The sequence below is a fragment of the Rhipicephalus sanguineus genome, chromosome 4, assembly GCF_013339695.2.
Source record: "Rhipicephalus sanguineus isolate Rsan-2018 chromosome 4, BIME_Rsan_1.4, whole genome shotgun sequence".
NCBI classification, from domain to species: Eukaryota; Metazoa; Arthropoda; class Arachnida; order Ixodida; family Ixodidae; genus Rhipicephalus; species Rhipicephalus sanguineus.
The window spans coordinates 140446825-140471163 of NC_051179.1; the positions used below are offsets into that span (position 1 = coordinate 140446825).

Here is a 24339-nt window from a genome sequence, read left to right on the forward strand (position 1 = left end):
CTGTAAATATACACATCACTCTATGAGTCTGGGCGCTCGTTATTTCGGACGGATTTGACCGCAAATCGGATAATTCGGCGACTTTCGGGCCGCTGGCGAGGCTCGAAAACGAAAAAAGAACAATTCGGAACAAAAGTGAAGCTCAAACGCAGCATCGCCATGGACATCAATTATCGACTTGGCTTGGATTGAAACTGGTTGAACGCCTTTTTTCCGCGTGTGGGTTTTGTTGCTTTGTTCCCGTTGGTGTGCTGCATCGTTGATCGCTATTTATCGAGGAACGTTTCAGTACAGCTCCTTTAGCTTGATCGTTGCTGGTGCTTTTGTGCTGACTTTTCGTGCGACCGCACTCTCCGCCGATGGCAACGCCGGCGAAGCGGCCCAAGTACGAGGCCAAGGACTTCACCACCAAAGTAGAAATTTTGCGTGCTCTGAATAACGGGCTCTCCCGACAAGAAGTGATGAAGAGTGATGAAAGGGGATCCGTCAATCGGCGGCAAGAAGCAAGGAACGAGTAACCGTACTTTTATCCGCCAACGTGATGGGAACAGAGCGCTTGCCGCTTCTCGTTATCGGAAAGGTTCAAAAGCCACGCTGCTTTAAGAACATCAACAATCTTGGGAGTGGATATTCGCCCGGCATCCGGCTGAACTGCGCGAGCGGAACTTGGCCGGCAGTGTCTCCTCATTGGCCGGCGGTAGTCACGTGGTTAATGCCGGCATCCTGTGGCAAAAAGCGCTTTGCCGGCACGGGTATTTGCCGAGTGCCATTTCGCGAGCGGCCGTCAAGCGAAGAGTGCCGGCGTTTAGTGAGAGAACAATTATATGCCGGTAGTTTGACTTACCCACGCCGTCGCCACATCTGAAAACGCACGCCGTGACGGCAACAGTTGTCCGGTTCTGGTTTGACCGGCAGTTTGCTTTTTGCGGCCGGCCGTCAAGCGACGAGCACCGGCACTTACGGGTATTTGCGAGTTTCATTTCGCGAGCGGCCGTCAAGCGAAGAGTGCCGGCATTTAGACCCACGCCGTCGCCACGTCTGAAAACGCATACCGTGACGGCAACAGAGTTGTCTGGTTGTGGTTTGACCGGCAGTTTGCTTTCGCGAGCGGCCGGCCGTCAAGCGACGAGCGCCGGCACTTAGCGCGGAGACAATTATTTGCCGTTAGTTTTACTTATCCATGGTATAGCCTCCCCTGAAAACAGGCAGCTGTGACTACTACGACGGCACAAGTCGTCCGGTTGTGGTTTGACCGGCAGTTTGTTTTCGCGAGCGGCCGGCCGTCAAGCGACTAGCGCGGAGACAAATATTTGCCGATACATGTCAAGATAGTGTGACGGAGTCCCGTCACGTCGGTGACAAACATGGTGAAATAAAGGGGTAAAAAATCACCGACGATTACGATACTACCTAATATTCTGAGCGCAACTGTTTTGGTGTTGTCAGTGCCCTCAGTGGTAAAATTCTTGAAGACGATGTGGAAACAAAGCCAGATTTGCTGAACTGTGGTGTTTTGGATGAGTGCATGGACATCAACCTTGTAAGGCCCTTTTTCAGCAGTGATGCATGGCTCGCTATAATGAGCACAGTGAAGGTGAAACATAATGCACCAGTGGGAATGTGAACAGTGTCATGAAGAGCTTGAGAAGTTTGACTATTTTTTGTGATTGGTGTCTCTGCTGGTACCATATACCTTGCACATTGTTGAAGAGGCAGCCAAAAGAAACTGTTTGAAAGAGACTGATTACTGGGTGTCAGTGACAAATGTAGTCAGCCTAATTTGAGTTTAATGTGGTAGGGCAATCAAAAGTTGACTTTTCTTGACCATTTCTATCGCTGTTCTCTTCACAATTGAACTTTTACTATGGTAGGCAGTTTCTTGTGTTTCTTGCGGTCAAATGCTTTGGCCTTTATTAGTACATGTTTTTTGATGTTCATAAATCTTGGCAAGATTACATGCAAGTATTAAACAGGTCTGTACCAGCCCTTGGTGAAAAGACACATCCTGTGGATAACAGACGCTGCTATAAACATCTCACCCAAATCTTGCAGCTGTGCACGGCAAGGGGAGTTTAAAAGCGGAATGCGAAGTTGCGAATTTCTCAGGTGCCCTCTTTTCATATATATAGATGCCTGTGCTCACTTTCTTCGGTCTTTCGGATGTCTGCTGTATGGTGTAAAACAACAGATAGATATTGGCCTATAGCCAACATAAATCAAGAGCAACGTTTCGATCAGATGTGCTTCTTGCCACAGGGTGCTGCCACATGCTGGCACTGCTGTCCATAATCTGCTAACATTACATAGTCACACTCGTGCATGGGAACTGCAACAGGAAAAAGCAGTCGTGCTTCATCAAACATGCTCTAGGTCATGATGTGTGCTGACATAACGTATTTCCTCAGTGCCATTCCTCCCTATAGCTTCCAACGCGCCTTGTCGGGATGGCCGAGAGAAAAGAGAAAGCGCTTAAAAGTGCACAACAAACCCTTGTAATTCCGCTCACTTTGAAATTTTTGTGGCAGTGGATTTGCGAGGCAATAAACTTCGACCCTGAGGTCATTCGATTATTACTTGGAAAAGCGGTTCATCCCCCCTTTAAAGGATTTCATCCAGTATGGATTATGGCACTGATGTAGTGTCTCATCATTAAAGGCAAAGCACTATGTGGGGGAGGCAGCTAGGGCCAGCTTGGGTCGTGAAAGCAAGAAACCGCAGCATCCAGATACTGAGGCTTTCAACTCCGCACCGTTTCAAAAAATTATTGCATCAGCATGCTCATTTCACAATAGGACACAATTGTACTCTAAATATGAAGTTTAGTGTCCTGGGATGTTTACTGGCCCTATAAGCTAAAAATTTAAGTTACAGTAGACTCTCAATAAACGAAACTCTCTTAAATGAAATTGCTGCTTAAATGGAACAACTGCCTCTAACATGATTGGTTTTGTGCTTGAATTCTGCACCCCTTTTCATCTCTCAGTAAACGAAACTCCTGTTAAATGAAACATATTTTGCTGGTCCCTTCAGCTTTCGTTTAACAGGAGTCTACTGTATGTTGGTATTGCTGTGTGATGAGTTTTGTTTGTATTGTTGTTTTAAGTTGTGTTGGTACTGCTATGTGATGAGAAGTTTTGTTTGTATTGTTGTTTTAAGTTGTGTTTGTACTGCTGTGTGATAAGCTTTGTATACCTAGTGTCTTAAAATTCCTAAGATACCTGAATGTCACAATAAACTGCGTTGCTATCTGGCACCTGCAACCCCATTTGTACATAGAATGAGAGATGTTCATCTAGCCTGAAACCTGGTTTGCAAAGCTCAGTGTGTTCATTATGCTTAACACCACCATGAAGCATTATACATCTTTATTCTACGCATCCAAAAGCTACCAGTGGCACTCATTGAATGATGGTAATATGTCATACGATGGCCGCCAAGTGTTCAATAGAAAACACTGATACACCAGTATGCATGCAGAAATGACCAATCATATATATGTGACCAGTGTGTTTAAAAAAAAGAGTAACTGTTAAAATGACACTACTGCATTTTATGAAGATCCCATAAACCAACAAAAGACTAAAAACCTATAGACTAATATACACCATAGAAATGGCCAATCAGACTGATTGAAAAACTGTTAGCACTGGTAAGACCCTGTATCAGTCTGATACAAGACTGGTAAAACTGACAAGAAACTGTATCAGACTGATACAGATGTCTATCAGAACTGATAGGACTTTGTATCAGTCTTATACAAGACTGGCAACTGATAGGAAACTGTATCAGACTGATACAGACCTCTATCAGAATTTTTGCTAGGGGCACAACCGGACGACTTGTGCCGTCGTAGTAGTCACAGCCTGTTTTCAGGGGAGGCTATACCATGGATAAGTAAAACTACCGGCAAATAATTGTCTCCGCGCTAAGTGCCGGCGCTCGTCGCTTGACAGCTGGCCGCTCGTGAAAGCAAACTGCCGGTCAAACCACAACCAGACAACTCTGTTGCCGTCACGGCGTGCGTTCTCAGACGTAGCGACGGCGTGGGTCTATGCCAGCACTCTTCGCTTGACGGCCGCTCGCGAAATGAAACTCGCAAATACCCGTGCGCTAAGTGCCGGCGCTCGTCGCTTGACGGCCGGCCGCAAAAGCAAACTGCCGGTCAAACCAGAACCAGACAACTGTTGCTGTTACGGCGTGCGTTTTCAGATGTGACGACGGCGTGGGTAAGTCAAAGTACCGGCATATAATTGTTCCCTCACTAAATGCCGGCACTCTTCGCTTGACAGCCGCTCGCGAAATGACACTCGGCAAATACCCGTGCCGGCAAAGCACTTTTTGCCACAGGATGCCGGCATTAACCACGTGACTACCGCCGGCCAATGAGGAGACACTGCCGGCCAAGTTCCGCTCGCGCAGTTCAGCCAGATGCCGGGCGAATATCCACTCCCAACAATCTTCCCGTGGATTACCGTGCCAACCGAAAAGCGTGGATGACGGGTGAAACTTTTGCGGTACTGCAGACATCATGCGAGCTGCTGAGCACCTTGAAAGGCTCAGAAAAATTGTGTCCGCACGAATTTCTGCTCGAAAACAGACAAGCATCCGCGATTACTTTGTAAAGTAAAGGTATGTTGAAAAAACTCGCGCATTTATTGTGTTTATTTCGACCATTCGATAATTCGGACATTCGGTTAATTCGGACATTTTTTCCGGTCCCTAGAAATCCGAATTAACGAGCTTTTACTGTAGTGATTATGTGCCCGGTGGCTTCTAGAGGGAAAAGGACTTCCATCTGTTGCTTTTTAGTAGCAAGAAGAAACCTATATCAAGTCTTCAAAGTTCTTTTTGCATTTTCTCAAAAACCGTTTTTCGCCTATGTGCTATACTGTTGCCCACAGTATCTTTTGATCTTGTGATTAGATTTGAATGATTCTTGTTGCAATTGAAAGCTTATGAGTTCCTATACACAATAATACTACTAAATTATGGACTTGGTCAAGAGAAAATTTTTTATATGCTGATAAAACTGATAAAAATTCTCATGTTCCCAACCATTACATTACAGATGGCAATAACTTTTATAAAAATAGAGCTAAAATTACAGTGATGGTTTAGTTGTGATCCTTGATTGTTCTAGAATATGGCCATATCAAGTTTTCTAGGATATTCAATGATTAAATTGCAGAACTGGGCAATTTGATCATTCATTATTTATTTAATATCTCAAAAACTACTTGAGCTAAAAAAAATGGATTGCATATCTGTTTATAGCAGGTTAAAATATACATTGCCTGAAAATTTCATTTGAATATGACAATAAACAAAAATGTTTTTTAGAAGACCAGTCTCTCCCCTTAAGCGTCTTCTCGCAGCAAGCGTGGTGTTTTAGGTATCTTGGAAGACTGCTTTACTAATGCGAGAAAAATCGTTTTGCTCGTTAGTGTCCCTTTAAATGGTGTATCTCCAGGTCGACTGACAACCTTTTCAAGTTGACCATGTCAGACGGCGTCCATCTTCCAAAGTCTGCATCGAACATTCCAATATTTCGAACAAACTACAGCCTTTCAAGATGACACTACGGTTGACAAAGGTTTTAATACTGACAGCAAGTGCACTGCTGTAGGGACAGGTGCGGTATAACCACCATTTTACCGCAAACAAACGCAGCTTTTACCAGCAGATGTAGAACTCTCCAAACTTCAAGACTAAGGATGCGTGTTAAGAGAGCTACACAGCACTTAAAATTGCTTAGAATTCTAAAAGAACCTTTGCACTGAGAGATACCAGCAGTTGCCAGCACCAATATTTGCTGACAAAAGGTCCTTCAAATTATTGTAGCAAGTAGCAAGTATAGAGAGCTCATGGAATGAAACATGCAAATTTAGGGCTAAGTAATTCTCGCAAGTCCACATACGCCGTCTTCAATTCGTGACAGATCAGCGTAATATTGGTTTGTACGTCCACGTCAGAGCCAACATCACCTTTAGTGGTTACAGTCATTTTGTAATAACAGATGCGGCAACCTGGAACAGATGTAGAAAGCTTACAGCATAAAAAAAAGGAACAGCTAAGAAAACGGCGCACAAAGTGCAACACCATGTCCCTGTTGAAGCAAACAGGAGTTTGCATCTTCTTGTGTATGCAATTCCTTTGTATCAGCTGCCTTTGAGACACCAGAAGGTAGAGTTCGAAAGGACGTCATAAAAGACACCTTGAAATGTGACAACAGAGACACGGCACATCTAGAAGATCATGCCTCACGTCAAAAAAGCTGTTGTACAGCGAAATAGTTTCGAATGAATGAAAGTGAACCTCGCCTTCACATATTTCAGTCATGATGTTCTTAAAGGACTTCGTCTATAAAAAAAATTAGGAAGAAAAAAAAATTGCGACACCGACCTCCATTGAGGATACTGAGGCATTCATTCACAGAATGCATCATCTAAATGAGGTCATTAAAACGAGGTGCAGTCGAAACACAATGCAACCAAGTTCTTTTCAAGTGAAAGAAATCCACAAATTTGTTTCGTACATGGATAACTGCGAAGGAAAAGTTGGAAAGCCGGGCTTTCTTAGCAAGCCAACAGCTGAAGGCCTTCGTGTAAGCATCGTAAGCATAATTTCAATGCTCCCTATGTGACAGGAACACTTGGCTACAAATATACTTAATCATAATGACTCCTAACTTGAATCAGGACCCACTAGAGAATGTTTTATGGCCCCGTCAGACAAATGCCAGGATCAAACATCATCCCTACCCCTCCCAGTTCTCACTTTTTACGAATTGTCTTGCATTGCTAAGCCACCCAAAAATGGAAACATTTCACTGGCACTGATTAAAAGTTTGGTTAAAACTATGAGACAAAATCAGTATATAGGAAGCTAGATGATTTACTGAACGTTGGTCGCTTGAACAAAGTGAACAAAGTACTCTCCTCTAGCAATTTGTTGCCCGACCACAGCTGTGCAGCGTCGATAGCAAGTGACTCGCACATCATTTAATTGTGACTGGTTACGCTGCTCGTAAGATGCTGAAAAACGGCTGGTGTGAAGATGTTTGGGAATCTCATCGTCACAGCAGTTCGATTACATAAGTGGAGAAACCGGTGCTACATTGTGGGAACCACTGAAATGACTGCAATGAATATGACAGTGTGCTAGAATACAGTAGACTCACAGTCTACTTCTGCTTCTACTATGATTGGTTTCGTGCCTGAATACTGCAACGCTGTTCATCTCAGTAATGGAACTCCTGTTAAAGAACACATTTTCTTGGTCGCTTGAGATTCCATTTAACGAGTCTACTGTACTCTAGTGCACTGTATGCACACGGCTCTCCTACAGTTGATGTATCACAGTCTTCACCTCGTGCATCAACTTGAGACCATAATGCAATAACAAGTTCTTTATAGTTGTTGCATTGATTAATATTGGATTGCAATTTGAACACTGTCTTCGCAAAGGTGAGTGAGAGTGGAAGTAATTACCTGCCATTATGCCTGTGCACATTTGTCACTTCTAAAGTGCATTTTATGTGGAGTTTCACATACCGAAGCAGAATCTTGTGTACCAGAAGTACTACCACCTGCATGCATACTTCCCCTCTATTCCTGAGCAGTGGCATTCTGTGTGATGCCATGTGATAGAGGAGTGTGGCTTAATCTAGAAAAGTGATTGGTTTGTTTTTCAAAAATATGTGAATATAATGCTGTTTGAAGTCTAATGATTGTAGTATGCTCTGGGAAATAAAAAAACACCGTGTGAAACTTCGCAAACCATTTGCTTTAGTGCTTTCACGCATGCAATGTGCAGATGTATCACTCCTGTTAAAATGTTAAAAAGGTTATCTTTCGGTTTTCTTAATATGGCTGGTTGTATAAATGAGTACTATAAGTGCTGCGCAAAGCTAAAACACATGCACTTTGTGCCCTTTTGCACATTTACTAAGCAGGGATAAATCCATAATATGCAGTGTTGCTGTACTATAACGTGTTCAACAAGACAAGAATACCTTTACATGGAGGCTGCACCTACTGCATCAGTGCTGATAAGATCCAGCATGCACCTGCAAACAACATGAGACACAATCACGTTAGAAAAGTAGGCGGCACATGTCACGCATGCCCAGGAATAAGAATAAACTGCTCAAACATTTCCTACCAAATAAAATAGAAGAATCACCCTAACAAACAGCATGGCTGTGAAGTTGAGCAGTGTTGGCTCTGCAAATATAAGACCCAAATGAATACAAAAACAGAGAGGAGCGGGTGGTCTGCAGTAGACTTCTATCGGCCTCGTGCACCTGGTTTACATCGCGGTTCACTCTAGGTGGCACCACCTGTACAGTCCAAAGCAGCTGTGCACGAAGCAGGCAGTGTCGCTTCCTGATCTAGTCAGCTATCTCTTCAGAGCCAAGGAACCAGATTTAAGTAGGGGTGTGCAAATATTCGAGTTTTGAATTTGAATATTACCTAATCGTATAATTCAATTCGACTTTCGAATCGCTAGTATTCGAACTTTCGAATAATTCGACAGGACGAATATCTAAAACGCGACATAGGCCAATGGCGAAACATGGTAAAGGTGGGCTGGCTAAAACTAACGCTAACGTCGTTCAATAGGCCTCTCGTTAAAACTTTCACCGATTTCCTGATTCAAAAACGATCGCACGTCAAAAAAAAAAGAAAGACAAGAAAAGTAGCAAGCCCTTCTCAACTTCGCTTCCGGATTTCTTGCATAGTTCGGTCGCATATGCCGCAAGGGCCGTAAAACGTCCAGACTTTGGCTTGCGAAACCCTTGATGACTGGTTTCAGATGCGAAAATTTGTTCACGCTGTGCAGTCGCCACTGCCGCACTGACCACTCATTCAGAAACTCCGTTATATCAGAAACTCCCATCGTTTCGGCGCGCAATCAAAGCGCTGCTGTGAACGGGCACCAGAAGATTTTCGGGCCCAGAGCACCCATGGCGATGGAGCACAATAACGTGACCGTTGTCAGATGAGCCATATTGCACGGCCATAGGAAAAAAAAAAAGCTAACTACCGTACCACCCTCTGTTACCCATTAAGAGGTTAAAAGTGGCGCTGCTGACTAGAATGGCAGTTCTTCTATTAACATGGTTGCATGCCAATAAAAGCTAAAAAAATGAAAAAAAAAAAAGAAAGACTCCCGAACAAGTGCGCTACAAAGCTGTCACCACGCAGTAGCTTCCTTGATTTTTTTTTGTCTTGCCGTAACTGGCGGTGCACGCTTTGATACTATTTGATATTCGATTCGATATTCGATATTTTCAGCCACTATTCGGCACTATTCGATTCGAATTCGATTCGAGATGAAATTTCACTATTCACACACCTCTAGATTTAAAGGGACCGACAACTGCCCAGAATATGAGATGAGTTGACTCCATTGATGTAAAGATTGTCCGTTGCACTGACTCAAACCAACCCTGTTTTTTTCGTGAGAGATAGATTTATATCTTTATTCCTTAACTGAAGGTCGCGAAAAATGACCTGTGGCGCCTCTGGTGGCAAAAACATGAATGATCCGATCAAGACGGCCACGTGACCGTTGATTGCTGTAGGCGGTCGACAATTTTTTTGTTAGTATTGAAATATTGTTCATTTCTTTAACCGGCACCGGCACTTAAGCCGGCACTTAAGGCAATAGTAGCTCAATATGTTCATTGCAACGCAAGTATGGCATCGCCGCATCAATGAAGTGGATTTCTTCAGGGGGACGTAACTTGGCGTCATCATTGTTGTTAAATGCAAGTTTGACTTTAATGCCTGAATTATGAAAGCGCCGAAGAAAAAAAATTGTTTTTCATTTTTCAGCTTTAAATAGCAACCTTAACTTAAATCAGCGGTTGCATTATCCAAAATGCAACGTTAATGCATACTTTTAGGTATGTCGCGAATTCGCGACAACCGGCACTTAAGCCAATAGTAGCTCAATATGTTCATTGCAACGCAAGTATGGCATCGCCGCATCAATGAAGTGGATTTCTTCAGGGGGACGTAACTTGGCATAACCATTGTTGTTAAATCCAAGTTTGACTTTACTTCCTCCTACCAATCACCTGACATCGTGTCGGCCACCCTGTGTGCCCTAGACTACGCCGCCCAGTATAGCCGACTTCTTAAGAGCCGACAGAATGACATGAAGGTGACGGCACCGAGAAATAGATCTAGCTCACCACGATACAGAGCCAGCCCTCTGTTCAGATTTTTCTGCGTCGCAAACAGATTGCTCTGCTGAACGATGTGTTCCGTGAAGGTGTCATATAAATTGCTTGAAATATTCAATAGGAGCTCGGACAGTGTCATATTGAGGATGAGCGGTTTTCCAGTGTGGCACTTCCCGCTGTTCTTGACAGTCCTTTTTTTCCACCGCATTGCATGTTTTAGACAGGCACTAGCTTGGCTGGTCTACCACATCTTCACTTCACTTCACTTCACTTTATTACCTTAAAGACCCCGGTGAGGGGGTATTACATAAGGGGTGGGTTACACAAATGGAGGTTACAGGGAGTGATCTTCATGACGAACAATATGCATTTATGTTTTGCGCAAAAGATGATGAACACGTGATGGCTGCAAGGTCACGGGGAAGGCCATTCCAGTCCACTGCTGTGCGAAGAAAAAATGAGGCAGCAAAAGTAGTAGTGCGAGCATGAGCGCGTGCGATTGAATAAGGATGGGTCGTGCGGTGAGATATGCGCGTCGGTGGAATGATGTAAGGTGCTTGATTGAGGGAACTGTGGAAAAACTTGTGAAACAAACACAGACTGGCGATGCGGCGACGCACAGAAAGATTAACGACATCAATGTCACGTTTTAAGGATGATATGCTTATGTCGTATCAATATGAAGAATGAATGAACCTAATGGCACGATTTTGTACAGATTCTAGTTCGTTTATTAAGTATGTCTGGTGCGGGCTCCAGATGGGCGCTGCATATTCTAGTTTGGGTCTGATGAGTGATTTGTAAGCCAGAAGTTTTATGTCTAGTGGTGCGTGACGCAAATGACGCTTTAGGAAACCGAGGGATCTGTTCGCGGATGATATGATGTTGTTGATGTGTGCGTTCCAGGAAAGGTCAGATGATAAGGTGACGCCTAGGTATTCATCCTCACTGCTCGATGAAGACACTCGTGCTTGTGCATGAGGATCGACATCGCCGTCTTCGCTGTCATTGAGACAGCTGTCGTCACTTTTATCTTCAGGTGGCAAGCGCATGCGAGGCCTTTTTTTTCCCATAAAATGAGCGGAAGTCCATCATGAACTTGTCATACCGGCAGTCGTCACTGACTGACTCAAATGCCGGATGTCGCGAATTCGCGACATACCACAGAAGAGAGGATTGCGCAGGAAATAACGTACTTTTTGCCTATGCACAATTTTGTCTTCAAGCCTCAAAGCTATGAAGACAAAATTGTGCATAGGCAAAAATCAGATGTATGCATTAAGGGATAAGGAAGGCAAGGTCACAAACAATATGGATAGAATAGTTGAGGTAGCGGAAGAGTTCTACAGAGATCTGTACAGCAGCCGAGCCATTCAGGATGATAACGTAAGAAGGAGTAATAGCGCAGAGGAATCTCACATCCCACCAGTATTGACAGGAGAAGTAAAGAAAGCCCTAAAGGGAATGCAAAGAGGCAAAGCAGCTGGTGAGGATCAGGTAACATCAGACCTGTTGAAAGACGGTGGAGAGATTATGTTAGAGAAACTGGCCACCCTGTATACGAAGTGCCTCTCGACGGGGAGGATACCAGAATCTTGGAAGAATGCCAACATCAACTTGATCCATAAGAAAGGGGACGTCAAAGACCTGAAAAATTACAGGCCCATAAGCTTACTGTCGGTTGTCTACAAGCTATTTACAAAAGTAATTGCTAACAGAATTAATACGACATTGGAGTTCAATCAACCAAGGGACCAGGCAGGATTTCGTACAGGATTCTCAACAATAGACCATATTCATACAATCAATCAGGTGATAGAGAAATGCGCGGAATACAACCAACCCCTATACATAGCCTTCATAGATTACGAGAAGGCATTTGATTCGGTGCAGACATCAGCAGTCATGCAGGCACTGCGGAATCAAGGCATCGACGAAGCCTATATAAACATAATGGAAGAAATCTACAGCGGATCCACAGCCACTATAGTCCTCCATAAAAAAAGCGACAGAATCCCAATAAAGAAGGGCGTACGGCAGGGAGACACGATCTCTCCAATGTTATTCACCGCGTGTTTACAGGAGGTTTTCAGGGCCCTAGATTGGGAAGAGCTAGGGATAAGAGTTAATGGAGAGTATCTCAGTAACCTACGATTCGCTGATGACATTGCATTGATGAGTAACGCGGGAGACGAATTGCAGCTCATGATTACTGAACTGGATACGGAAAGTAGAAGAGTAGGTCTGAAAATTAATATGCATAAAACTAAAGTAATGTGGAACAATCTTGGTAGAGAACAGCGCTTTACGATAGGTGGCGAGACACTGGAAGTTGTAAAGGAGTACGTCTACTTAGGACAGGTAGTAACCGCGGATCCGAACCATGAGAGTGAAATAACTAGAAGAATAAGGATGGGTTGGGGCTCATTCGGCAAGCATTATCAAATCATGAATGGTAATCTACCGCTATCCCTCAAGAGGAAGGTATATAACAGCTGCATCTTACCGGTACTTACCTACGGAGCAGAAACCTGGAGACTTACAAAGAGGGTTCAACTTAAATTGAGGACGACGCAGCGAGCGATGGAAAGGAAAATGATAGGTGTAACCTTAAGAGACAGGAAGAGAGCAGAGTGGGTCAGGGAACAAACGGGGGTTAATGACATCATAGTTGAAATCAAGAAGAAGAAATGGATATGGGCCGGGCACGTAGCACGTCGGCAGGATAACCGGTGGTCATTAAGGGTAACTGACTGGATTCCAAGAGATGGCAAACGCGTGAGGGGGAGACAGAAAATTAGGTGGGTAGATGAGATTAAGAAGTTTGCAGGTATTACGTGGCAGCAGAAAGCACAGGACCGGGTTGATTGGCGGAACATGGGAGAGGCCTTTGCCCTGCAGTGGGAGTAGACAGGCTGATGATGATGATGATGATAACGTACTTCAAAACAACGTGACATGTCGTGTGCAACCTCTTGTATGCGGACACATCGAAAAAATTTTATACGAGATGGAACTTACGTTCTCGCGCAGAAAACAACGAAGTAGTGAGAGCTGTTGCACGTGCTTCGCGTTCTCCGGCGTCTCATACACAACACTGGGTTCCAGCTTGCAATACCTGACATGCAATGGCGCTAGATGTCTCGTGCTGAAAGCTACGTTCGCCGCAAATATGTGACAGCCACCGTTGAAGGCATCAACGCGTTTCGTGTGTTACTTAAAGGGACACTAAAGGCAAATAACAATTTATGTCAGAGTGAAAGCCCAATGTATGACAACTTCTAAAACGGCAATATTATCAACAGACAGTGCCCTACTTACCGAGAAATTAAGCTAAATGTATCACATGATGAGCGCCACGAGTGGGACATTTTCGAAGTGATCCCGATGACGTAGGGAAGTCGGCCTACAATAAATCACTAGTAATCAAACTAGCAGCAGTAAAAAAAGAACATTCCGAGCAACAAAAGACGTAATAAAATGCTGTTTGTTCGTTTCCGATTGATTCATGGAAAACAAAACCTCCGTGGCGTTGCCATGGGGAACGGCGCGCGTGGTTCAAACATGGTTCAAAGGTTCCGTTTTCGCCAAACTGTGCCTCGCCCGTCTCAGTGGTAGTTTCGGGATCGCGTACTGCCGTGCGTGTTCTGCGCGCTCGTGAAAGTCGCTCTGACAGAAAGTTCTACAAAATGCCGCATGCGTGTGATATTGCCGGATGCCCGAATGGTGCACAACGCCAGAGCTGCAGCAAGGAAACCGGTGTGTCTTTTCACTGGGTGCCGCGGAATGAACCCTTACGCTCGAAGTGGCTTAGTGTCATGCCATTGCGCCAGTGTGCTAAACAGTCAAAACCTCCGCGTGTGTGCTCGCTGCACTTTCGTACTGAGGATTACGAGACCAACCGCAACTTGGTGACGGTTTTGAATGTGCCCATCCGAGCAAGTCTTTGCCGCAGCGCCGTTGTTGCTACTGTGGGTCCCGCTACTTCCGCTCGGCTGCTACTAGTGTCGGCGGCCGCGCAGTAGAAGCGGGCAACGTTGGGCACGGCAGCAGTGACGTATGAGAGTCGTATTTTCAGGCGGGAGATTTGAAGCGCGCTAACGCGATGCGGACCACTAAAAACGTGATTTTATTTCAAGATAAGCACTTCCTTGGCACAAAAGCAGCACTACGAGGTTTCTGGACCGCTATTTCAGCAATCAACATCCACTTAATATTTGCCTTTAGTGTCCCTTTAATCGGCATCTTTCGGTATGTCGCGAATTCGCGACAACCGGCAGTAAAGGGTTAAAAGGTATTACTCCATAATAATGTACACATAGGCCTTCGTTAGTAGTTTGCATTAAAGTGGCGCTGCCTTCGTGTGACGTAATGATCCCATGCTCGTCAGCGCGTCTTGAGCTGCTTTTCAGCGTGCTCATGCAACCGTGCACGCAGTTTCCAGGTCGCTAAGATTTTGGAGCGACATAGTTTTGCTACCTACACTTCGTCTCAGAAACGACGCGCGCTGCTACTCGGTGTGGCCGTACATATGCACAGTTACGCTTTCGATTACTCGGCTTGGCTCGTGTATCGAGAGAGTAACGACGTCGGGACAAGCCATCCATGACACAGGCGCAAGCAACCTTGGGCGGAGGCACACACAACACTGTACAAATACCGGGAAGGTGTATAAAGCCGCACATATCATTGTAACAGCCTGCTATTTTCAAAAATGGTTGGAAAGCTCAAAATAAAGGTGGTCAAGCATAGTTACAGTAACTCCTGCGAAAGCAAAAGAACGACAGCTTTCACAAGGGCTAGCGGCATCGCTATCAATGCTCAACGTTGCTGGAGCAAGCCTCCATGCGTGTCTGGAGCCTTTCAGACCGAAAAATACTACTTGTAAATTAACTACGTGCTTTTCGGATAAACCACTGCAGCTACAAACGCTACGAAGGGTGAGCTTCCTGTCGCGCCGTAAAAGACTGGGTCGAGAAAAATCAGTTGTCGGTCCCTTTAAGCTGTGATGGTAGCAAGCAAAAAGAAGAAAAAAGAAGAAAAAGAAAAACCTTGTTCCAGTTGTGCAGACTGCAAGAGAGGCAGCTGCCCTCTATGCATCATGAAGTGCACTAAGCCACGAGAAAATTTCGCCACACCTGCCCAGCTAAATGCGAGTGTAAAGTGCAATGTGTTCATGTATGGCTAAAAGAACACTTGCAGCTGTGCCTTCGCACTGCCACACGTGTGGGTGCACGCCTCTTTTCAGTGATACGATGGTGCTCTTAACACACAATCATCAGAGGACAAGGGTTCTTGTGGAAGCCTTTTACACTAAAAAAGAGGGAGAGTCATGCATCAGCTTAACATCGGTATAGTCTTTGCATGACAAAGAAGTAAACCTAATCAGTGGTGTTTAATAGGACTTTTTGGGGGCCTAGTTGGTGCCAGGGCTGGGCAAAGATACTTTGAAATTATATCGCGATACGATACAGGATACTCGGGCAAGAAGTATTTGAGATACAGATACAAAATACTTCTGGAATAATTGTATCCGATACGATACTTCCCAGTTGTATCTTAAGATACTTCGATACATTTGCAAACTTGCTATTATAGATAAATGTAATGAAGCAGCATAGGCCTATGTAGAAATGTGTTTACTTGAAAATTCTTTAACTGCGACCAACTTTGTTTAATTTTAACAAAACACCTGTTTGTATCACAAGATACAAACTTTCTTGTTAAAGGTATATTAGTTTCATTTCTAAACAACTTATTGGGATTTGTTTGGCTGCTTAATGTGACAGGTCTTTAGCTGCTGCACTCTTTGCGGTTTTTTTTTCTTGACACTTCTGTAATTTATGGGCGTCGATGATCTACTTGGCGACAGGCTAGCTGGTTTCCATCTACTTGCAAGAACCTTAATTAATAAGATGCCTCCGCATGATGGCACAAATACCTCTGTGTAATCTTACCTAGTCCGCAAGCGTATTATTGCTTTCGTAATATCGCATCCACCGACAGGTGTAGAGCAGCCATAACGTTGGTAGCGATATTGTTTGTGACGCATCGTGTGAAGATGATGAACTACATAGTCGGCGCTCACACTTAACTGAGGACATAAAACTGCAGTGCTTTTTCATGTTTTACTTATCTGCTGGCGTAAAGCGTTCGCAGGGAATATATTCACTAACGTGCAATCTTTTACCATTTCTACTCCAAAATAACGTAGCCGCCAGGAAACGTCTCAGACGTATTCTAGCGGCACAAAACGGCGCAGGTTATCACTGCTATTCACACTATTGCCACTTCTAGCTCTGCTTACGTGCAGGTTTGTAACAATAAGAATTCTTTAAAGGGGTGGTGCCACCATGTTTGTGGCTTGCGCGTTCTTTGATGTAAGCGTTTCCTATAGCTCCAGGAAGCATGATGCACGCACCAAAATTCATGTATTCTCGCTAAATAATTTAATATCGCCTTTTGATGTGGACAACTTTCGGTTTCGGTTTCTGGGCGCCGAGGTTGGGCAGTGACGTAGAAGTGTAGGAGGCGTGGTCACGTGACCACACAAGGCTGTGACGCACTTAGCCAGGAAGCGATCGAAACTCGGCGAGTGATGTAGCAACCGATGCTTTGCCGGTACTATAGTGAACTAGAATATATTCTAGTTCACTACAGCCGGTACGTACGTTGCAGAGGTGGCGGATGTCACTCACGTCACTACAGCAGATCTGGTGTGACGTCACTACAACTTTCGTTGCCCTTCCTACAGATCTACGTCAGTGTTGGCGCGCTAGCGATGGGTTTTGATCGGAAGAATGGGCATTTAGGTACACTTTGGAAGTGAATTAAAATATATTCTAAACGTTTGCTGTGTCCAACCCTTCGTGTGGATTGTCCTTGTATACAAAGGAAACCCACAACAGGCTCGTTATAGCCTAGAAATTTGATGGCACCACCCCTTTAAGGTGATCTAAAAAAAAAGGAAAACGAATATTTCTTTATTTATTTATTGTTTATTTACATATACTGCAACCCTAGTCACGGCCGGGCTAGACCGCACGCGCGCTTCTTTTCTTACGGCCTTCTCACCCGTCGCGAAAGCAATGGGAGAGTTTCTCAGTATGTTTCGCCGCCCGGCGGCGGTAGGGGCGCTGCGACCCTGACCGTGCATCTCCTGCGCCGCGCACACGGCACAAGAGTGTTGCTCGCTGTGAAACCGCGGAATCGGGGTTCTCGACGGAGAAAGGGGAGGGGGATTATTCAAGAAGTCGGGGGTAGAGGGAGGATCGTCTCCTTTAAAAAAAAAAAAAAAAACTAATGTTATCAGATGGCTCGCCGCATAATGCATGCATGTGCTCGTGGATAATACAAGCTTAAACTCAGTAAAACTGCGGAAGAATCGGCTAACGAGGCATAATGCAGGAGGGTAGCGAATTGGGCGAGTTGGAAAATGCTCATGATGGTTAGCGCAAACGCAACACGGACGAAAAGAAGAAAAAAAGACGACACAAGCGCTATCTAACAACTGAATGTTTATTGGAAAAATCACAAATATATATGTATAAGAAAGAGAAAAAAACAACAAACCCGCACATGTGCCAAATATAATTGACAGATAAAAACGTGTATGCTAACAAAACTACGTCCTTTCCAGGAAAGACACTTCCTCATCAATCAAAGCGATAGAAGGGCAGCTCACGCAGTTCTCTTTCTTAGACATATATATTTGTGATTTTTCCAATAAACATTCAGTTGTTAGATAGCGCTTGTGTCGTCGTTTTTTCTTCTTTTCGTCCGTGTTGCGTTTGTGCTAACCATCATGAGGCATAATGCAGGAGGCATGAAGCACTGGCAACGATCAGAGAGAGATATAAACAACGCTGCACCTGTTCTACAAGCAGAGAGCACCAAATACCTTTGGCCCTTGGTCTCGTTGGACAATGAGGCCGCAATTAAGAGGTCGCCTTCCCTTTGCTAGCTATTTTCTATTTCTTTATTTTTCCAAATACATTTGGAGTGGTTTTCAGAGCTAAAAGCTGCGGTCTGCAGCTTGACAGCTCTTTGAAACACGTACGTGAGTTGTATCTCTAATGGTTGAAAATAACTGCGTATAGGGGGAAAGAAAGTAAAAAAAAAACAAGAGAGGACTCTTGCTGCTGAATAACCCCTTCGGACGGCACGCCCCGAGAGTGGTACCTGGTGTTAACACCACCTGGAAACATTAATTCCGGGGACCCCGAGCTCTTTTGCGTTCCTTTTGTTAGCGTCAGGATGGCTGGGCCGTAAAATAAGACACAGTAGAAAACGCAACGCACGACACACAGTTAAAAGGGAAAAAGAAGTTTACAGTTAATTATCAATAACTTGGTTACAACGCAAAACTCATAACACAAAGTCGCATACGCATATTCGCTCAAATCGCACTGCTAACAACGCACAACCGCTCTAATCGCACCGCTAAAACGTACAACCGCTCAAATCGCTCGCACTTTTCAGACTCTCCTCGTCGCTTATTATTATTATACAGACCTCGGATTTGACTCTTGCGCTGCGCTGCTGACGACCAACAACAGGCAGCATCAGCTGTACAAGCTACTGCGAGCACAAGACAAGAACGAACTACACAACCCGAAGCCTGAGTTTCTATAGCTCTTTTGGTCAAGATAGTGGTCTTTTTCGATAAGGCCTCTGAACACCTGCCACGCAGGAATGTACTAGAAGTTTTGGAAACAGCAGTCCAGCCCTACTTGCAACGCGCTCCCATCTTAAGCTGTCCTGAAGGCGTTGACGACAGCCACTCCCGACGATCCGCAGATCTCATAGCCGAAAAACTCCTAAGAATTCTCCTCGTCAATCACTTACACCAACTGACTGACGCAAACGACAAGCCTTCCACCTACGCACACAAGCCGACTAGGGAGCATTTTAGGTTGTGAACGAGACATTTGTGAAGTCCGGCAAAGTTTTCACTTGAAAGCGTTCAACTATTTGCGAGTGCTTACGTGCAATAAATATTTATTTCCAGACCTCAGAACGTCTACACGTTTGATGGAGGAGAGCTGTACTTTCGGCTCTTGCATTTATACGTTTTTCGATAAGCTTAAGCTCGATACACATTCCGCATATAAGAAGTCAGAATAAACCATTTGTGCGTCTTCAACGATTAGGCAACTTGTTTTTCAACGCACGGTGAATGAAGAAGCGCGCCCGAACCGGCGTTGCGCGCGCTGCACGGAGCGGCGGAGGAGGGTCAGGGTCGCAGCGCCCCCCTCAGAGCAGCGGCGAGAGGCATGTACTACACCCGATGCGAAGGCCGTAAGAAGCGAGCGCGCGCGTGCGTGCGGTCTAGCCCGGCCGTGCCCTAGTGCAGGGCTATAGCCGGAGTGGATAAGTTATACAGAACTAACACAACAGAGAGAGAAAAAAATATGTAAGTCGAATAGCAAGGTGGTTCCGTATTAAACATTCAAAGTGAATAAGTATACAGGGTGTCGCACGTGAGTAGAACCAAATTAAAAAAAAAAAGACAAGTGGTTAACCGCCACTGAATGCAACGAAATGTATTCGGTTTACCGTCATGTGGCGCTCGTTATGGTATGTTTTCTACTAAGCTTAACTGGTTAATTAAGTGAGGTCAATTATGCAGCATTTTAATATTCACTTTAGGGCCAACTGCGCTTCAACACATCATAGAGCGCATATAAAAACGACCGATCCAGTTTTTCCTTTTGTCAGTGTACATGCTGCGTGGCGAATATTTTCAAGCTTTTAAAGATGGCCCGCGAAATATGAAATGAAACCACGTTCGCAGACAGTTAAAAAATAAGAATAAAGCAGAGAACGTATTTCAGCAGCAGGTTACAAAAGATATATTACTATAAACAGACGGGCGAAAAACTATGCAGATGACTAGGTAATGTGTGGGATGCAAATGGAGGACAGCAAAGAAAGCACGTGTGCTAACAATCAAATTATCACTAAACGAACTTCTCGAATAATTGAGCAGGAAGTACAAAGACATAGTACGTCAAAATATTTGCAGTATGTAAATGCTTCTTCTATTGCATCTAACGTCGGCACCGATAGTGGGACGGTTGTTAGAATCACCTTTTAATGTATGTCAATCTCATCGTACTATGCAAGTCAAGCTTACATCCACAAGATCTTTCAAATCGTTGATGTGTGAAAGCCGCGAGACGCAAAGCAACCCCATTCTTGAGACTTTGCAATGAAGCACCACGCATGAAAAACTTCGATTGCGACAGTACAGCGGCATCAGAATTTGTGCGAATGACGCCACACACATTGGAGTACGTAGCAGAGTGCAGTGGCTATGAACAAGTGTCATGACATCAACACAACTCAAAAGAAAGAAAACATTTAGAAAAAAACCCGCATTTCCCCGAAGGGGAGTATGAGGAAGTGCGAAGCACGGGGTGATGCTATGAGGGGGCGCGCGCGACTAAACTGCAGAGCCGAGCGAAGGAGACGGCAGCGAGAGCACGCGCCAGCCGACCCACGGAGGTCTGGCCGTTTTTAAGTGCAAAGCACTTTTACAGATGATGATGATCTGTCTTCCGAACTCGTTCCAAAGAACCCGCAACGCGTTCAACTTGTTGGCGGCGTTGCGCACGCCCGAGATGGGGCTCAGGTTGTTGTCGAACCACAGTCGATCGCACACCGCGCAGCTATATCCGAAGCTGCGGTCCAGGAAGTCTCGCTTGAAGCGCGCGTCCGGCCTATCGAATTCGAGGGCCCGCGCTCGCTCACGCATCGCGCGTCCCCGCGCCAGATCGGCTTCGGGGTGCTCGGCTCGCTTCGCACGCTTTCGTTCGGCGTCTCGCCGCCGGCCTTCATCACCACAGGCAATGCGCGGGGCGCGCGCAGCCACGGAGCGGAGGGCGGAGCGCGCGCAGTCACGTGGGGTGTGACGTCGCTGCGCCGTTGCTACAGACGCTCCTCTCCGCTCCTCGCGCCGTTGCTATGGGACGGCGGATTCAGGGTCGCTTATAAAGTGCATTCGCACTTAAAAAAGGTAGGCTGCGCGTAGACATCCGCACGCTTGTTTTTGTCGAGATAGCTGGAGCGCCATTACGTGACTCTGTTCCACCAATAGGGACGCCTAAACCTCATCGCCTGTACTCGCTCGAGTGCTCTGGCGGAAATATACACGAACGTCGCTGTCGTTAGTTTTATTCTGGTGGCTTAGTGACAGCAATATCAGCTTGAGAACCGCAATTCCGGTCGACGTTTATTGTTTCGCACGGTGGTGTTTCTATAGCAGTATCTTGTATCTTAAGATACACGATACATTATTGAATGTATCGGAAATACCGATACAGATACTCGTTTTGCGAGACGTATCGCGATACAGATACATGTATCTTCGATACTGCCCAGCACTGGTTGGTGCATACTGACAAAAACTATTTAGCGCAATACGAACATTGCACACAAGAAAGGTACACAAGGGACAAGCACTACTTGCAACTGTTTATTCCACAACGTCGTCATGAAACATGTGTATACCTTTGGCACATGCACAGATGCGTTCAATGAAAAAAACAAGAAATGAAGATAACAGATTTTCTATCACATATATGTGTTGATGAAGCTAAATTCGTTCGAGTGCCGAGTGACGGAAGGTTCGCGAACGCACCCCTCTCCCCTCTTCGTAATGAGAAATCCCTCCAGCAACAAGCGGGCTTGTTCATTGCGACTTTTGCCAAGAATCTTTGCCTCGCGAAACAATGCCTCACAACCCCAAGGGCTCACGTGATCTGCTAAGTGCATTCTTTCCTTCTTTTTTATGTTCAGGGCATGCTCTCTGAAATGGTCATTTGCACACCTACCAGTTTGACCGATGTAACTTTTACCGCATGAGAGTGGTATATCATAAACGACGCCGCAGGTGCATTTCCTGTAAGACCAAAAGTGCTTGTTTTGGCATCCTCGCCTTGTTGCTTTCACCGCAGTTATGCGAGGGCAAAGGCGGGCGAGCTTGTTGGGGGCAGAAAACACCACTGCAATGTCGTGCTTGTTCGTAACCTTCTTGAGGTTTTGCGAAACCTTATGCATATAGGGAACGACTACTAGAGCACGTTTCTTCAGGGTGAAGTCACTGGCATCTGTGTGTATGCGTTGTTTGCACTTCTGCAACAGGCTTTCAGCAACTGCTGCGATCACTGTGGGCAGATAGCCTGCCACCAGCGGCTTCGATACTTGTACATCAAAGCTCTGTTGCATCTCGTGGCGGCACGATTTCTTCAACGCAGACTCGAGGCAAAGTGATGCAATGGCTCTTTTTACTGTCTTGGAGTGAGATGAGTCAAAAAGTAAAATCCCCTTCTTTGCCAGAGGTCAGTACGACCAGCACACGTGTAGTCCCGGATAGCTAAAATTAATATCTAAAAACTGCAGTGCGCCCTGCATAAGAAGTTCATGTGTAAAGGACAGTCCCTTCTCATGCTGGTTAAAAAACACTAAAATCGTGTCCACCTGGTCCCTGTATAAGCCCCCGGCCTGTGGCTCTAGTATTACTAAATAATCGTCAACAAATCTCAAAATGCGTAAAACCCTGCCACCCTCATTAAAAACATGGTGCAGTGCACGGTGATTGTGAGGCATTGTTTCGCGAGGCAAAGATCCTTGGCAAAAGCTGCAATGAACAAACCCGTTTGTTACTGGAGGGATTTCTCGTTGAGAATAGGGGGGAGGGGTGCGTTAGGGAACCTTCCGTCACTCTGCACTCAAACGAATTCAGCTTCATCGACACGTACTTGCAATAGAAAATCTGTTATCTTCAATTTCTTGTTTTTTTTTTCACTGAACGCATCTGTGCATGTGCCAAAGGTATATGCATGTTTCATGACAATGTTGTGGAATAAACAGTTGCAAGTAGCGCTTGTCCCTTAATTGTGTACCTTTCTTGTGTGCCTTGTTCGTATTGCGCTAAGTAATTTTTGTCGCTAATCAGTGGTGTGTTAGTCTGACTTGCCTTTTTGTCGCGCCAGTGCAGTTTCCTCAGCGTAAAATTTTTGGTCTATTTGCATTGTTGCGTTCCTCCGCCAGCTCTTCTGTGCATGCTCATTATGTATATCATGTACATTTAAGTGATCTGTATATTTTAATATAGCACCAATTGAGAGTCAGCGCTTGTGTTATGTTACCCTTTTTCGTCCCGTTTGTTAGCGCGCTGTTTTTTTAGCATGATGTGTTCATATTGCTGGCCCGGGATCACTGATTTAGAAAAAACAAGAGAACGCTTGTCCTTTGCGACGTTTCACATCGCATTCTCTACCGTAGAGACTGTCTGATCCTAAAAGAAAAACAACTATTTAATGAAACTTATATCTCGCCTGATTACAGGAAATCACTCCGTATCCGATTAATAACACCGAATAGTGCTGAAGGCATTTTTACCAATGCAGGCGAACCTGGAAACATGAAACAATGCATACGGTTCGTTTTCATTTGTTCGCGTTTCAATTCACTTGACAGTATGCGTGTGCACCGAGGATTGGTCGATGGATACCTAAGCGATAGCTTATTTCTTGAAACTATCAATCACAAAGCCAAGCAACTCTGAAAAGACGAAAATCCTACCTGTCGAGGCGTGTTCCGGGCGTTATGCTTCAGGCCCCACCCGATTTCGCGCACTGAAGTTTTCAGACCAATAGAACGCATGACGAAAGCTTCGGCACACGCAACACAATTCGCGTTCAATTGATAACCTATATAATAAATAACACGTGTCCATGAACGCGAATGAATGGATGACAAGTCTCGAATGTCACAACAAAAACAAAGCCTGCGCGCCAACCTGACGATTTCCACGTGCTGCCTGATACACAGTGTTGCTAGGTTGGATAAGTCCCGAAAAGCTGCGCCACCAAAATTTGCAAAGAGGCCAGTTTCAGTTTCAGTATATCCGAGAGCACCTGACTGCGGGGGAACCTCCTGTTAGAAAATGTGGGTTAAATGTACTAGTAGATTACAACAATGTCAACAACGTGCAAAATATTGTACCAAGAAAACGTAGTACAAACAGCAAATATTCGAAAAAAAAAAGAAGTACAAGTTTAGAACACTTTACAAACAGAGAAAACCAAAAATGTTGACTAAATGAAGAATGGAAGATCAAAGAAAGAAAAAATTGA

General features: G+C 44.9%; 1 long non-coding RNA gene across 1 annotated transcript in view; it reads right to left on the bottom strand.

Moving 5' to 3' along the window:
• Positions 1–23998, bottom strand: part of LOC125758115 (uncharacterized) — a 58956-nt gene extending 34958 nt beyond the window's left edge. The window contains exons 1-2 of the long non-coding RNA XR_007415875.1: positions 23786–23998; positions 8015–8068 (exon numbers count right to left, since the gene is read on the bottom strand). This is a non-coding gene — a long non-coding RNA (uncharacterized LOC125758115). The remainder of the gene's footprint in view (positions 1–8014; positions 8069–23785) is intronic.
• Between the last annotated feature and the right edge of the window lie 341 nt (positions 23999–24339).